Source organism: Boleophthalmus pectinirostris, unplaced genomic scaffold (assembly GCF_026225935.1).
Source record: "Boleophthalmus pectinirostris isolate CB_2022bp ecotype Guang Dong unplaced genomic scaffold, ASM2622593v1 HiC_scaffold_8, whole genome shotgun sequence".
Classification (NCBI taxonomy): domain Eukaryota; kingdom Metazoa; phylum Chordata; class Actinopteri; order Gobiiformes; family Gobiidae; genus Boleophthalmus; species Boleophthalmus pectinirostris.
In genome coordinates this window covers 28312902-28330820 of record NW_026571515.1, presented here as the reverse complement: position 1 = coordinate 28330820, position 17919 = coordinate 28312902, and the positions used below count along the sequence as shown (strand labels likewise).

Genomic DNA, 17919 nt, shown 5'->3' with positions numbered 1-17919 from the left:
TAAGTGAGGAATACCTTGTAACACAGGAGTCCTCATGTAGAAATGTGTGTCATCATTAAACTACAATTTTAAACCTGATTCCGATACTAAGGAAAAATAATACTGTTTGTGGTCTTAACTAGCTCTGATATAGATCATGGCCTAACTAAAGCTCTTCTGGGAAAGTCACATTTTGTCAATACTAGTTTCAGTATCAACAAGAATCTGGGTAACCTCACCAACCCTAGCAGAAATACCAGATAAAAATCCTTTCAGCATATAAACTAACAGACAATGGTATGTCTGTTTGTCATGTCTAGACTGTGAATATGTATGTGCTCTCCTCTATCCTCTTCTCCAAACATGTAAAAGTAATAATTCAAGTTGAAGATATTTAACCCCTTTGATACTGTCAATGTTAACAAAGCACAGGAATACTAGAACTGTAAACTTTCTGATCACTGGGCGTGATTTATAGAAGTAACAACATTTTTACATACTAAGTTCATAACACTGAACTTAAGAGTATGTTTGTTGGCCTAAAGAAGGGAAACAGCTACTTCACACAAGAGTTAATTCTGACAGATTAGCTTATTGATCATTTAAAGCTAATTATTTTATTTTCAAAACCCATTTGTATACAGATAGTTGCTGCCCAATACCCTCTTCCTGATGGTTAGTTCCTTTATAGAAAGCGACAGATAGTCTTTTTTGTGTTTATGGAGCACCACCCTTTTGTTTACAAGCCTTAAAAACTCCATATATGTCATTTAGGTTAATTAGGTCTGAGTGAGCATGGTGAAAAAATGTGTCAGGGCTGGATTGAGCGCTGTAATCAGAAAGAGACAGAGAGGAGACATGCCGTCACAGCCTAGTACCTCCATTTAACCACAGTGTCCTGGGACGTCCAGCCTTGGCTCCCCTCACACAGGTCCAACATGACAGAAGGCTAATCACTGGACCATGGCTGGACACTCACCACTACTACAGGATGAGCTCAAGGCTAAGCTGCTAATGACTTGATGGGATAATCCTGGAGACCTAAAGTGGTATTAAAATGGGTTGTCCCGGGAACCACCAAACAAGTAGTAGTAGTATTAGCAAATTGTATGAGAAGCAATTTTTTATTGATTAACAGGTAATTTAAGTTACTGTAGGCTCCCTTCTTATCTATCTATGGACAATAATAATGCATTAGTCTTACGTAGTGCTTTTCCAGACACTGAGTAGCTTCACAACTTCCTGCATTATTCATTCATCCCATACCCAGTGGTGGTAAGCTATTGTTGTAGCCACAGCTGCCCTGGGGGCAGACTGACAGAAGCAAGGGTGCCAATCTGTACCATCGGCCCCTCCGACCGCCACCAACACTCACACATGTACACATGCGCGCGCACACACACACACACACACACACACACACACACACCACATTCATACTAGGCAATGTGGATGAAGTGGCTTGTACAACAATAGTTTTTGCCACTGATGCCCAACTGTGGCACCTGATTTTCCCTGTGGGCTCCCATCCAAGTACTAACCAGGCAGTATAAAATCAGGCTTTAACAAGGCAGTTTGGCTGCTACTAGTAGTAGTGTTAGTAGTAGTAGTAGTAGTAGTAGTATGGGATTTTCTGTATGAACACTGGTTCATACCTTCCATTACCTTCATTAATAGTATAGAACTGTATTAATGTTATCTGCACTATTCTCTTATAGATTATAGATTATACTTATGTTTTCTGATGATTTTGTTTGTATTGTGATTTCAATGTGTCTATGTTTGCACTATTGTTTGTCTATTGTTTTGTGTAGAAATTGTGCTCCACAAAAAAAAACTTATTTGATATTTTTTTTGTAGTTTGAATGAAGACACAGCTCTGACTGAATCAACCATTTATTTTTTCCATTATTAGGCATCCCATTATTTTGGGACAATTCATCCTTTTTCTGAATCAAAAAACTGCTTCATGGCCATCCTAAAATTTACCAAAATCTCCATGGAACCACTGTGCCATCTCCTGCTTCTGGGCCCATGTACTTGTATTCATGACTCATTACACAAACATGTACTCCACGTCAAGTCAGTGTACTTTTTACATTGTGAACATAATTACTCAAGTGAAACAAGATATTTTAAACATACTCATCAAGAGTCAAGCCACGTCACAAATCCACAATAGATTTATGTCATATATCATAACTGTAGTGTGCAGATTAAATAATATATATATTTTTGTATACCTGCTTGTCTCCAGGGAAACAGCCTGAAATGTTCCACAGAATTGCATTAAACATATGCATCTTATATTTATTCTAATAGAGGAGTTTTATTGCTCAAAAATAGAAAACATGCATTCTTATGGTGAGCGGGGTCACCTCTCCTCAGATCTGACTTGTAACTTGACCTGGTAGTGTCACCTGCTTGTCTCCATGGTGAGCTAAGCATAATGCCATATTGTGGAACATTCCAAGCAAAAGAATAACATCTCCATGGAGACCAAAACAAGTAGATTTGGATCCTACATCAGAAAAGTTACATAAAAGGCTACACAGTAAAAATATATATAGTACTCATAACATGTCAATAAACCAGTGACTCATAATGTGATAATATAAATGAAGGTTTAGATACTCACACTCCAATGAACTTGAGAGAAACCATATTGTTGCTTGGAGCGACTGCAGAAGAAGTGAAGAGCAGCTGATGCATGACAACTTTTAATCTGTCACCACTGAGCCCCAGGACACTGGCTCTTTAACAAAGGCCAGGTATAAGGAAAATATATTTACCTACAATGCATTCCAAGTACCCCGAGATCTAAACATGGACTATATAATACAAATAAGGTCTAAAGAAAGAATGGTCTAAACCAGGGGTGTCAAACTCATTTTCACCAAGGGCCACATTTGGATCATGTTTGTCATCAAAGGGTTGGTTGTAAAGTTAAGACTGCAACTGTAACTGTAAGACTGGTATGTTACAAATCTGTAAAAGTCTGTATTTGATTTTTCATTTCATATTTATTCATTTTGTTTATTTTTATGTTTTTTTGTTTTTTTACCTTTATATTATTTACTGGTATTCTTGCTCTTATTTGATTTAACTTTTTTATCTGCATTATGCAGCACTTGGGAAACTGTTTTGTTTATGAAATGTACTATAGAAATAAAGCGGATTGGATAAAACATTCACTTTACTCCTTTAGTAACATCCATGAAATAGCTGCATCAGTTTTTTTGTTTTTTTTTGGGGGGGGGGTGGATAAATTTTTCTTTTCTTGGACATTTTTTAGGGAAATTTGATGAGTTTTCTTGGCCTCTCTAGTGGCCAGATGCAGTCACTTCATGGGAAACAATTGCAGTGCATTGTGGGAGATGTAGTAGCGGCACAGAGTCACAACATAATAATAAATTATAGCTTTAAACCCCTTGTGGGCCACATAAAATGGCTTGGCGGGCCGGATGTGGCCCGCGGGCCTTGGCCTTGCCACATGTGGTCTAAACTGAGACTAAATGGATGGATAAGGTAGTTTTAAATAAATCCTGAGAAAAACAAAAACATAAAAATATAGTTGACTCTAAATTAAACAATTACTCAAACTGCAGAGGGCCTACCACCAGAAGCAGCCTGCGTACCACAAGCGGACACATACCACAGTCTGAGAAACACTAAACAGCAGACAAATACAGAAAAGTTTGGCACAGTTACTTTTTGTGTTGATTTGTGTTGATGTTCAGATTGTGCCATCAAGATATTTCCTCTCAGCAGAAGTCTGCAGTACAAATAAATCTGACCAGGCACTACTGGATTTACTGTAGGCTGTAGCTGTGACAATAATAAACTAAAAAAGACAGGGTGACTTCTGCAAGGTTTAAACTTCACGCCGAGCTATTAGAAATATTATACCATTCCTCCAACTGTTTGCCTTGAAGCTAAACTCGCACAATACAGACATTTTCTTGGTAATCCTGGTTGCAAATGCACATTTTTTCCTAACTACCTGCAATTTTGACAATAGACTAATTTTCACATAATTGTCCTCTAAATGTTCAGTTTATAAAAAAAAAAAAAAAAGAAAGAAAAACATGAATAAACATGAATGGAAGCTGCACAACCACAGATGACAAAGTAACTATGCAAACTGACTCATTTGCAAATAGATTTAGTATTTTATTGGGACTTTCTGCTGAGAGATACTGATTATTGTAATAACATTGCAAATGATATAGTCAAAATCAGTTGTGCTAAACTTGGAAGGAGAATACTGAATCTTCACTTTGAATCACGGCCTGTCTGGTCTTGCCTCTTGTATGAGACAAATTGTAAACACTTCAAAAACCGGCTCTAGATGTCATTCCTCTAACGTGACAGTCAGAGAGAAAGGGAACAAAGAAAGAGAGATTTTCCAGTCACTTCAAAAATGTGTTTGTGTCTCTTCAAATGGACAGCACCTGCATTGACTTTCGACTCAGACTCAATACATATTTAAAGACAGGTCTAATCTCATAAGTGTGGTCGGCACGTAGCTGCATTAAAATGCTAAGTACCACACAAGTCTAGGTATGTTGAAAAGTGTGTGTTTATAAGTTACATTAGAGAGCAGATGATAGATAAAGTATGTGGCTCCCTTTTAACACAAGGACTATTGGGAACGATTGATGATAATGCATTAGATTTATATGGCGCATTGAGAAACACTTTATATTAAATTATTCATTAACCCCATACTCAGTTGTGGCCAGCTTCTATTGACAGAAGCTTACCGACAGAACCAAGGCTGCCAATATGCGATATTGGTCCTCCAACCACCACAAATCGCTCACATGCACACCACATTCATATTATAGAAGCATCTTGCCCAATAAATCAAAAACAGTATGAGCTGCTGCGCCAGTGTGTCACCTAGTATTCCCATCAGTCTCTCATCAAAGTACTAACCAGGCCCAACCTTGCACAGTTTCCAAGATCAAACAAGTTTAGGCAATCTGCAGGATGGTATGGCCAAAAAAATGTCATGTAAGTCGACAATTATATTTACTTAAATATGCTTTCAAAGTATTTTCATAAACCTGTTTCTTTTTGGGGGGGTAGCTTGATTAAGACATGTCTGTAGTTGTTTGCAGCAAATTGATTGACAAAGCTATAGTAAAGAGTGTACTTCATGGATGTGGGTGTTTGCATTTTGATGTAGTTAAACACACTGAATACACTTTAAATAATGTTCAAAACCTGATCAAATAAGTCACAGAGTAAAACATAAACAACAAGTAATGTATCATCTATTACAGTACAACATCTAATGAACAAAACAGTTCATTTTGAATATGAAAAAACAATGTATTCCGGTGTCTAACAGAAACTGCCTCGATGGGGGACGATGTTGGTGGTGGAGCTTTGAGTTTTGGATGAATTCTGTTTTTATTGGTTTACCTATGAATCCATATTTGACACGTACTCCATTCTGTTTTTTTACATTTATACAGCATCCACACTTTTTAATGGGCATTGCAGAAGATTAAATGACCTAACCCTAAGAGAAATTGCTTTTGTGAGCAGTTGTAAATTGTTTCCCACTGACAGAATTGCCATCCTTTCTTTAGAACTAGATTTACAGTAGGCCTGGTATGTGCTCCTTAAGCACTAAAGTAACATGATGAAGACAAGGCCGCCTCGGTTATGACTGCAGCTGTCTATATGGGAGATATAAGTGTAAAACCATTACTCTATCAAACAAGACAACTTATCCAGACAGAATCATCAGTACTACAGAAATCATGTCAGGGTCCAATTACCTGCCTATGAACTGACAATTTCTGTGTTATTAGGAATATGCCAAGACCTGTTAAAAGCAATGCTCATGGGTGAATTGAAAGTGTTTCTGACTCATAAAAGTTCATTACAACTGAAGCGAGCACCAACAAGGACTGACAAGCACAATACAGAGTAAATCTCTAAACAAAAGAAGTTATAAAACGACACCCGATATCACCCAATAAGATCAGAAAGTCGGTTTGATTACAATATTTAGTTTTAGAGCAATGATTTCATACACTAAAATCTGTTATCTGCGGTGGTAGTGGTATGGTTTTCAAATCGTTTTCAGATAGTAATTGTTTTGTTGAAAGTCTTTACACTAAAACACTGATTGACAGGCAGCTTCATGTTCTGTTCTTTATTCTGCTTAGGACTGTAAGATGAATGGCTGAATCTACATTGTTATTTTGAATGGTTGCAATTAGCACATCAGAAAGCCAATTATTCAAGTAACATAATTCCCTCCGCAAGGAACAAAATACCGTGTTATAACCTGTTCTGAAATGAATGCCATACTTGTATTTGTTTAGTAGTTGACATTTCTTTAAAGTATCGCTTCTGTAGACATGTTTAAAATGAGTTTCAGGGGTATTCAAAGTGGATTTTGATATGATAGCATTTGTCAAAGGTGCATTGCACAACTTTTCTGGTGAAGGGTCGGTCACCTGCTTGTCTCCTTAGTGTTATTTCTTCATCTAGAACTGATCTCTCAAGGGAGATCTGTGGAGAGGCAATCCTGTTCACAGAGAGAATGATTGTATTAATACAATAGAAACACTCGTAATGAATACATGCTAGATAGATGTGTTTAACGTTATACCATGGAACATTCCAAGCTAAGCAATAATATTTCCATGGAGACAGACATACAGACAGACAGATGCACCCTCCACCAGAAAAGTACCACCTTTAAGGGACTACACTGTTAAAAAAAATAAAGTTACATGGTTAAAAACATTTCAACAATGACCTTTACATGATCTTAAGATTGATCAGCTTGCACACTGAAAGGTAAATAGGTAAAGAGTACTCTCCTGCCTATGAGCAACATCCATTATTTGCATATGAAATTAAAGTGTCTTTATTCTAGATATATGTAAATCTCCAGAGCGGTATTGGCTTGGGTCCCGCAGTCCTCTATAGTGCGCCCTTAGAGCTGTAGGCCTATCTGACAGAATAGACAGCAAGCAGAGGAGCTGTACCTTGTTTCACCCCGTCATGCTCCTGTCCTGCACACAGCACTGACAGGGAGAGCCCAGTGAAAGACACACCGCCCGCCTCATTTGCATTTCTGGAAGAGCATGAATGAAAGCATTTGTTCTGCTCTGTGATCCCACTAAAAAGGGTCCATTAAGGAGTGTTTTAGGGTTCGGCAGAGATGCGTCGGAAGTTGTGGAGCTTGTCTGTGTTTAAAAGTGTTTTGCAAGAGGCAGTGGATCAATGAGGTGGAAGTATGTTTGACATGTTTGAATGAGCAGGTGGATCACATGACACACACAACTACAGGCTCCATAAATCAGATGGATAAACGTTTCACTGTTGCTTATAAGAACGCTGCCAGGTTGTGATTAAACTTGGGGAGGGTTTGTCATCTGTTTACAGCTTGTTATCAAGAACCTGAGATTTCAACATCGCCCTTTAAGACTATGCCAGCAAACAATTACAGGAGATTTTCCCACACAGCCAGGTACAGCCTCTTGCTTGTTTATGGGATAGGAGGTCATAATGTCAAATTTGCTTGTTATCTTATGATGAAGTTATGATTATTGTAAGAAAAAACATTTTATGATTGACAAGATAATTTATTCCATGAATGCCGGGAACTCTTTACTTTCAGCGCTTTTCTTCAAGGCACTTACAGGTCTTTACAACAAGGAACCACTCACCCTTCACACACCAGTATACGCAGGCACTGGGGATGAGGTGGGTTAAGTGTCTTGCCCAAGGACACAATGGCAACAACTGTGGGTCAGTGGATCAGACCACTCAACCCATGATGTTTATGTTGAGAGTGGGATTTAAACTGACAACCTTCAGATCAGTGGACAAACGCTCTACTAACTGTGCTACTGCCGCCCACAGTAACACAATCTAATAAAGAAAAAATGTCTGACAATTAAAGGTAACGCAAACAAAGCACAGGGCCACCGTCTAGGGGTCAACTCAGTGAATTATTCATTAAAGGTGAATTCAGTCAAGGTTTGTCCAAGCCAATACACATTATCTTGGAACCTTCATATATTAGGTTTTTAACTACATACATGTGTTTAAGCCTATTAAATAGAAAGTCATGAGGGCCAACGGAAATTATCTGAGGAGTGCTTTTGGCCCCTGGACCATAGTTTGGACATGTCTGATGTAAACTCAGCAAAAAATATGAATTTAGTATGTGAAATAAAGTATACGGTAAATAATTTGTGTTGTAAAATTCACATACAGTTCATGTGGAACAAAGCTGGGAGGGTCACAGAGTTTATGAGGTTGCCATCTTCAAACTGTGGACAGGGAAAACCATGGGAATTCTGCTCATTATCATATGAATGGGATTCCAACAGCAGGAAGAGATGGACACTGAGTTGACCGCCTAGTGAGAGAGACACCGGCATCAGACTAACAAAATCACAACCCAGAGGTCAAAGGGCACTGCTAATCCCCAGCTCAGTGTGCACTAAATGTGGAACCAACAATTTAATTATAGGCCCAAAATTAGATGAAGAGGCCGCGCCAAATATAAGATTCCCATGCAGCATGAGAGCTTTTCCTTGTCCAATCTTTAGATACACCAACGGCTGAGAAACTAACATTTAAAAATAAATACAGCAACAAGTTCACTCATGAACAAATTAATGATATGGTTATTATTTTTTTTATATACATGTGGAGAATCAAGTCACATCCACAAGTTTATTTGATTTGTTTTCATCAGTAGAGGTGAAACCTGCCCCCTCCTCTTCCTGTTCAGGTTCACCTCTGCTCTCTGGTCTTTTCTGTCAGGCCAAAGCTGACAGTATCAAACTGCAATAACTTACAAAGCATATAGTGGCGATGTACAAGTTTAATGTGATAATACGACAGGGGAGGGTTGGCCAGTCTAATTGCAAATATTCACTTTGAACTGGATGTTAGAAATCAAATTATATTTTACTTCAATCTTATATCAATCCTACAAACAAAATACTTGACTAAAAAATACTAGAGATGCGCAGATTCCAATACTGGTTTCGGATGTCTGCGTAATACTGAAAAATTAGCTGTTTTGTATATTGGCTTTCAAATAACACTTCAGCCGATATCCTGGTTGGACAAATAAATAGATGTAAACAGTGCTAGTTGTATTTGGCCCAGAAAGTCTCATAATGTTTGAACTTGTATTTATACAAAGTTGTTCTGTTAGGTGAGAGATAAATAACAGCTACATAACACATTTGGATCAGTTTTATTCTTATTTTATTTTTGTAAAAAAATTGTCAACTCGCAAAAGAATGTGGAAGTTCTTGGATGACTGAAGGATTACACAGATATTTAGTCAACTGGTCACCATCTGGACCAATGCAGACTCAGGACTGAAATGTATTTTTTTCACATCAAAACATCAAAGAGTATATTCAGATTTATAGAGTGAAAACCTCCGGGACAATTGACTTTTGGGACCTCAGTATGACATATTTACCACAGGATAAATCATATCTGAGAGCTTTCCGGAATGCACTGTTAAATATTATTAGTGTAGTTATTGTAGTCTCTACGAACTTTTCACGCTACACTCTTGTACAGTTATGAGGAATAATGAGACTGAAAGTTCCACGGGACACAACAGACAGTAAGAGAAGCACAGCCGGAACGTTATAACATAAATCAGTCTTTTTGACAGAACTATTTATTTTTCATCACTCCTGAGAAGTGCTGTTTTAGCTTAAGTGCCTCTCTCCAGCCTTCAGCAAAAAGCATGTGCCGGCATGGAGGTCGTGACTAAGAGGAATTCCATCTTCATCTCATCAGGATGTTTCACTCGTTTAGTTTTGAGCAGTTCACAGGAAAAGTAAACAACAATCTATAAATCACATTTACGTTCTAAACAAACAGAAAATTACAAAAACGGTCTGATTCAGCAAAATCATTAGGTATCAGACAAAGAATTTCAGTTGCATAGAGTTATGCTTGAGTAAGGCCTTAATATTTCTGAATGCACTGTGAACCTCCCTTCAATGTAGTTCTCCTTGACGTTTCTCTTATTCACACTTTTTTCCTTTAAGTATTATTTTTGTTTTATTTTTATTTTTTTCGTTTTTGAGTTTTTGAGGGTCTAGGGCAGCGGATGGGGACAGTTATTATTTGCTTTGCCTGAGACTGTTGATCATCACATTTGACCAATGACTGTTTCATTGTCCAATTTTCTGACTTTTCTATTGCTGAAATCAATAATTTTGTAAAGCCCTGCAAGGCAACTGCTTCTTGTGATTTTGGGCTACACAAAAATTGAATTGAAAATTTCACTTTAACCTTATCACAACACCATTTTCACAGGTACAAGCATGTGTAGAATTCTATCTAGCTATGACATCTTTGTTGTTTAGTTTTCGTTATCTGACATTAAATCCATTTTTGAAAATCACTTGTGGGGAACAAAAACAGACTTGACAGTTATCCGGTGACCCCCAGGTTTTGAATGACGCAGAGAGGATGTTTACTCTGTTTGTTCTGTTGTCTGGTGAACGGGAAGCTCTGGTCCCTGTCAACAAGTGAGGGCACTGCTTATGTCACCACTTATTTCTATGTTTCTCCCTTAAAAGTGTGCGATGAATGAAAGGTCTTAACAGAGAGGGCACTGTTCAAAAGCAAGTACACCAATGAATGAGAGAGGAGCGTTACAGGCGCCAGTAGACCATGTTCTTTGCTTGATGGGAGGAATGCAAGCCTTTGTCAGATAAGCTGCTGAAAGTGCATCTATGCGGGGGGTTGAGGGTTTGATGCCGGGGACAGTGCACTGTTTGGGGTCCGGTTTATCCTGTCCCCCATGTGCGACCGAGGGTAACTTTATCTGTACAGTTCAGACAGGGTGCAAAGTTATTTGTGCCCCCTATGTGAGGCGCTGATTTCTCCAAGCAGTTGTCGGCTGGAGCAGTCATGACCTTTGAACTTGGTCATTAGGGACTGCCAGCAAATGAAAGGGTAGCAACTCACACACCGCAGCATCAAATTGTCCAAAAAAGCAAGTTTATAGGAATTTATATTGAGATTGCAATATGCAATATATGACAAGTCAGACTTAAAAACTAAAAGTTAACAGACAAAACCAAGATTTAGGTTTTAGGTGGGCTAAAGCACAGCATGGTTGCTCAGGTACACGTGCACGCACAACTTCACTCTACGAGCCTTGTCAGGTGTGCTAATGTCACACATACAAGGAAATATGTGAATAAAATCTGCTCCAAAGCACACGTACTCACCTTTAGTTTTATATTATTGTATTTTTATAATTTTGTATTTTTTCAGTCAGGGGTGAGTGTTATGGCATTTTTTTTTTTTTTTTTTTTTTTTTTTTTCAAAACATTTTTTTCAACAATTTTTAACTAGAATACTGATTTCACTTCAGTACGTTAAGCTGTTTTATTTTGCCTTAAGAGTTAATTCATGCTAAGTTCCATCTGCCATTCACTCAAAGCTTGACAGAGCATGATGAATAAAAGGAGTGAATGAGCATAGAGCTACATTAAATTAAACAGACAATGTTTGACAATATTTGACAATATAATATTGAGTCAGGTAAAAATTTGATTTTATATCATTATATTTCTTAGTAGGGTTGCGCAATATATCACAAATCCAATCACAATTGTAATAATACTTGATACTTTCTTTTCTATATCATGCAGCCTATTGCTTGCTATACCTTTTTGTGTGGAATTTTTGGTTGTCAAATCATCAAGACGCAATTAAAAGTCTGAATCATTTCAAATGGGGGCCAACTATTTTTGAACACGGCGTTGAGCAGGATAAGTTCCTGTGTCAGTGACTCCAGTAAATATTTCACAAGAATTCCTACAGAGGGCTCACTGGCCACAAGGGGTGCAATAAATCCTGCAACCAAACACACACATCAGTTGTTGGCTAGTTAGCTTCCCATTCATCTTTTCATTCAAACAAACCAAGCGTCATTAACATATATACATGAAAAGGAGCAGGAATTCCTATATCTTTTTATACACAGTGTTAAGCATGTAACAAACATACACCACAGGGGGCGCCGTGGGAATAGGACTTCAAAAACATGCGGTTTCTGCAAATGTACTATTTATTTTGTTGGTTTTAGAGTGTGTGTTTTCCTGAGTAGAGCTAATTTTCATGAGTCTACACTATGTTAAACAAGAAAATATTACAGACTTTCTCAGGGGAAAATCTCTTGGAAATTATTCATGTAGGCAGTTATATGTTAACTGTTAATCCAAATGATCCTTACTCTGTCCCTATTCATATGTAAAGATAATTACAGGAATTCTGAGCAAACGCAAAACCCCTTTTTTTCCTTCTGACTATCTGTGACTCCTCAAAGCATAGGGTTGTATTCTTTATTTTTATTCAACTTATAATGGGGTTATGCGCAAAATACATCTGTGCCTTGACTGAGTCCCTGATAGCTGTGTTAAGATTGCGACTTTTTTCAGATATATTCAAATCAGCAGTTTCAAATCTGGCATATAAACTTACCAAATGTTTACAGTAAAAGTTGGTGCAATGACTGGTAACAGCTACACTGATCAACTCAAAATTAGAGATTGATCGATTTGGGTTTTAATGCTGATTGTTTAGAAGCCAGAGACACCAGCGGCTCATAACATCTGCCGATATCTTTGGGGCGATATGTAGGGCCCTTTTTGATAATTTTCCCCAAATTATCTAAGTTGAATTTTGTGCAAACTCATCCACAACCTTGTTTTACTATAAATTGGGTAAGAGAGCTGTTTTGCAGTACCTTCTCTGGCTTCTTTGGCTTGATATGTTGGGCTAGCTGTACTCAAAATTAGGGGTGTGCAAAAATAGCGAAATATCAATATATTGTCATACAGTATTGTTATCATGAACTGCTGTATTGGTATATCACAAAGAAGTTTTTGTTATCTTTTAGCTTTTTTTTTGTCAGCACTACGATTTTCATCATTAAAAGAGATGTATTTTATATTGTATTTCATATTAACTTTGCACAGGTAGTGGTTTTATAAAGACATACTGTTTGTAAAATGTATTTGGTTCTTAAAAACAGTAATATATGACAGAGTATCATTTACAATATATAGTTTATCACGTGCATCGCCATATCGTGATAATATCATATTGAATCATGAGTGGAAGAGTTTAAGTATCTCGGGCTCTTGTTCATGTGTGAGGGCAGGATGGAACACGAGATTGACAGGTGGATCGTTGCAGCGTCGGCACCAGTCAGTCTATCCCCCCCCCCCCCCCCCTCACCTATGGTCATGAGCTTTGAATAATGACTAAAAGGACAAAATCACAGATACAAGAAGTTGAAATGAGTTTCCTCCGCAGAGTGACTGGGCACTCCCTTAGAGTGAGGAGCTCAGTCACATGGGAGGAACTCAGAGTAGAGCTGCTGCTGCTCCCCGTTCAGCTGATGTGGCTCAGGCATCTGTTTAAGATGCTTCTTGGATGCCTCCCTCGGGAGGTGTTCCGGGCATGGCCCCGGGGAAGACCCAGGACATGCTGGAGGGTCTCTTGGCTGGCCTGGGAACGTCTTGGAGTCCCCCTGGAGGAGCTGGAGGAAGAGTCTGAGGTGAAGGAAGTCTGGGAGTCCCTGCTTAGACTGCTGCCCCTGCCACATGGCCCCGGATAAGCAGAAGAAAACGGATGGATCATGAGAGACTGTGATTCCCAGCCCCATTCAAAATGCACTGAAACTGAAACTTAATTTGTAATGTTCACTAAGTTATAATAAACAAAACATTTTTTCTCAAATTTGTGGAGCATATTGACTATCCCTCATTATGACGATTTCTGTTTCTATCTCTTCACTCACCCAAAAGCTTCCAAGCTCACATTCCTTTTAAATTAAATTGTCAAATGTTGCTGTTTTGCTGTCCTACACAAACAGCACTTCCTTGTTCTAATGCTATTACCTTTTATCCTGTTAGACATGGCTATGAGTGGCAGCTGCATTGGTTCCATGGCATTGTTGAATACGTCTGATTGGCTTACTCGTCCGCCCGATGTGTCTGATGGGCTGGAGAGAAAGGCACCCCCTGCATGTTAAGGCTCTTACACTGCCTCTAATAGATCACAATGAGCTGCTCAGATGCTGACAGCAGCTAAACACACTCTCCTCCATCACAACACGTTTGACAGTGATTCAAAAGCAGTGGGAGCATTTGATAAGTCACAGAGTAAACAATTTACTTGACAAGATTTGAAGTCACTAAATGTGCAATGTTAAAATGACAGCGACAGGGCTCCATTATGTGATTACAAAGCTGCCCCAGAGTCACTACCTGTTGTTTTGTTTGACTTAAGGGATACATAAAGGACATGATGGATGGGACTTAACAAATGAAAAACAACCAGGTGTTATCATTCACTCTTAGAAAACATACTTTCTACTTCACTTTATCTCTTTAGAACAATACTTAACCAAATTAGATAAATTAACTCATAATAAGACTGTCACAATAGCAAATTCTGAAACATATAGCTGAAAAAAATATAGAAGATAAACGATAATACTGAAACAAATGTATGCCACTGGTAAGCCAAGAGCACATTTATACCACAAAAACTATTAAATGTACAATATTGTCTAAATTTTAGCTGCAATAAATAAATAGCAACATCAAATACTTTATTACTTGTCCCAGTAATGCAAAGAAAATGTATGATAAACACGCTACCCCCAAAAATATTGCTCCATTTATCATATAGAGAATGAGAAGTTGATATAGTCATTACTGTGACAGGCCTAATAATGTCAACATGATTGTGCGTGATTCTTATTTTTTGTTAATTTTTAAAAAATTGTGGTAAATGGTTCATTTAGTAGGCTGTTTTGTTTTTGAATTTTGAAAATTGTCTCAAATCATTAGTCATTTTGAGTGGGATTTCAGTGACTAATTAAGTCAAAATGGTCTCATAAAAAGCACTACGGAACTAGCATTTAGCATGTTTTATAACTAATGAGAGTTTTTGTTTTTTTATACTAAGTAACTTGCCTGGGATCCAAAATTCACAATTCTTCAATACTTTACAAAGATGTGAGTCTGATCACCAGTGAATCTCCCGTTTTGTGTGACTGACAGCTGGCTTAACAAACAAATTAAGGGCATGCATTTTCTAAATCAATGAGTCAATCTGATGTGAGATAAATTAGATTTTATTTGTAAATCATAGGTGAACAATGAGCTCTTTTGTTTCCCATGTGTCACTGAAAAAACTAATTTGCACGATCATGTTTGACCGAACTTGAGACAGCAGTGAAGGGTATAAAAATACAATCTGTATAGAAATACAGAGAGATATCATTCTGGATTTACCAGGCAATTAAATTACCACTAATCTTTTGCTCGGTTCTGCTAAAATATGCCATTGAGGAACATTTTGAGGAAAAAGTCAACTTGGGAAAAAAGCTCTTGACTTTTAAAAGTAAAGTGTGTGGTATTATTGATAGTTGGATTGTACATCTTGAAAAAAGTTTGTCATTGGGAGTGAGGATTCCTGGATTTCCCAATTACTACACTAGCACAAAATTGGCTCTCACAAAGAAAGCCCTGACCTAGTTCACTACAATGACAGCAATGCCCAGACCTGAATAGACTCCAGAGTAAATGTCCAGTCAGTGCCCAGGGCCACAGCCTCTTCACTTTCCGGATGAATGCACACTAGAGCAAACAGAGGACACAACTACGACTACTACTACTACTACTACTACTGTGAGAGTGACATGGGTTGAAATCAAGTGAACAAGTAACAATTAGTAAATGGGCTTCTACCATGGCATCATTGGTATGTATGTAAAACTAATTATTAGTATTTTGAGTAGGTTGTCAAAAATAATATCTTATTACTTTTTCTGATTATTGTAATAATAACAAAACTCCAATTATATTTTGCAAACCTTATGTGGAGCTGGTGGAGCGCAACTCATCACGGTACTCCCCATTGGCAGCAGCCAGACCTTTCTTGCCTTTACAGGCTTTAGTGAAGAAATTCAAGTATTGCTGAAAAGTGCATGGTCTATAAAATAAACCTCCAAACCCTTAAAGTTAAAACAGCAACTTATGACAATTCAGAATATGAACTCTCCTATATATGTTTTGGACAAAGATGGATCTCTCCATAAAAAAACAAACAAAAATAAATCCATAATTCTCTGCAATAAAGCATTTAATTTTATGCAAATTAATCATATTTTGACGATACATAATTGTATTTTATAAAAATTTGCTATAAATGGAGTTCATACAGTTCCTAATTATATCACTAATTCTACATATAACATATAATATCTCAAGCCCAAAAGAACATTTTGGTCTTTTACTTACTTACTATAAAATAATAATTCTTAGTCAAAGGTCACAACAGAACACATAAATGTGCTAAAGATGGAGTAAAAAGCCATGATTTGCCTGTATAATACTGGTACATCCCACCACCGCTATATACCGGTAGTTACTGCTGGCTTTTGGTTTAAAGTCTGTGGTTGTATTCATGTCACTGTACCATCATTACAGACTATGATCAATCACTTTCCTTATGCTTTCACAAAAAGATTTTCAGTTCAAAGGCAAGGGCCAGGCAGAATGTTTCCAGTGGGGGACTGCTGTTTCTAAAAATTCTCCTCTCGTTTCCCTCTACATAGGAACAATAGCAGACCACAAATTATGAGCCATTTATTCCTGTCTTTTGTTGCTAACAGTTGGTCAGAAAGCGATACTGGGCTGTTGCCATGGAAACAGACTCCAGGTCTAATTTCAAAGTTAAAAAGCCCTTAGGGGTGAGGGAGCTAACTTCTCTATTCAGATTAGATTTGGTGAAATTGCACATGTGCAGGTGACTGACTTTTAGAGCTTTTTGTCATGTACACAATAGTACAAAGTGGTACAGGCCTAGTGTATGATGTATTCCGTGCAAGAGAAATTGAGAGTCCTATATATTTAAGCTGCTCCTGCTTTAAAACAATTTTGTTTTCTTAAATCGTTGCTAGGCACATGAAGTGTTGAGGCTTGGGCAAAAACATTAAGGCCCAATCATGCTGCCATACCTTTACGGCATCCTAAAACTACACTTAGGTCTAGGCTATATAGGCTACATTCACTTTGTCATCACGGTTTAAACAAATGTTTACATGAATGCATGATGTAATCATCGCTTTAAGTCAATCACAAGTAGCCTGTGTGGTTATTTTGGCAACTATTCAGACTAGGTAGCCAGTGAATGTTTTCATTGGTTACAATTATTGGACCAGTGAACATGAGAGTGGCAAACAGAGGAAAATAATGTGATAAAAACAATAAGATGTTGATCAGTCATGATGCGGGAAAGTCATGCGGATCTGAGCTGATAAACGTCTCTCTCTCTCTCTCTCTCTCTCTCTCTCTCTCTCTCTCTCTCTCTCTCTCTCTCTCTCTGTCTCTGTCTCTCTCTCTCTCTCTCTCTCTCTCTCTCTCTCTCTCTCCACTGTCAACATTCACCACGGGGCTGTCACAAAGTTAACTACTTAAAACATTTAGATCTACAAAGCATCAGAGCGCACGGTAACTTACCCAACACTTGTTTCAGAGTTGAACCGTGTCCAAACTTTTTAAGGTGATGAAAACTCCGTGCAGCACTGCGCCGCTGATAGAAACATCTCCTGCGCTAAACGTGTGCCTCGTGCGTAAAGTTTGTATCCCGTTTGCCTCAGCTGTCCATCGTAGAAAGTATTCTGAGAGTGACAGCCAAAACTGCGCATTCAACAACTGCAACAGTGACTCGAGTCCCGCAAGGTCGTCTCTCTATTTTTGAAGCAAAAGAGGTCAAAGGACACGCAGTGACTCAGAGCCCGGCTCTGTGGCACGACTGCTGTCATATGCTATAATAGGCATGTACATACATGTGCACATGGCCTCCCGCCTCTCATGCACC

General features: G+C 38.1%; 1 protein-coding gene across 1 annotated transcript in view; it reads right to left on the bottom strand.

Annotated features, from left to right (window-relative positions):
• Positions 1 to 17614, bottom strand: part of LOC110164560 (neural cell adhesion molecule L1-like protein) — a 77818-nt gene extending 60204 nt beyond the window's left edge. Inside the window, exon 1 of the mRNA XM_055166325.1 lies at positions 17559 to 17614. The gene's annotated coding sequence lies outside the window, so the exon portion shown is untranslated. The remainder of the gene's footprint in view (positions 1 to 17558) is intronic.
• Between the last annotated feature and the right edge of the window lie 305 nt (positions 17615 to 17919).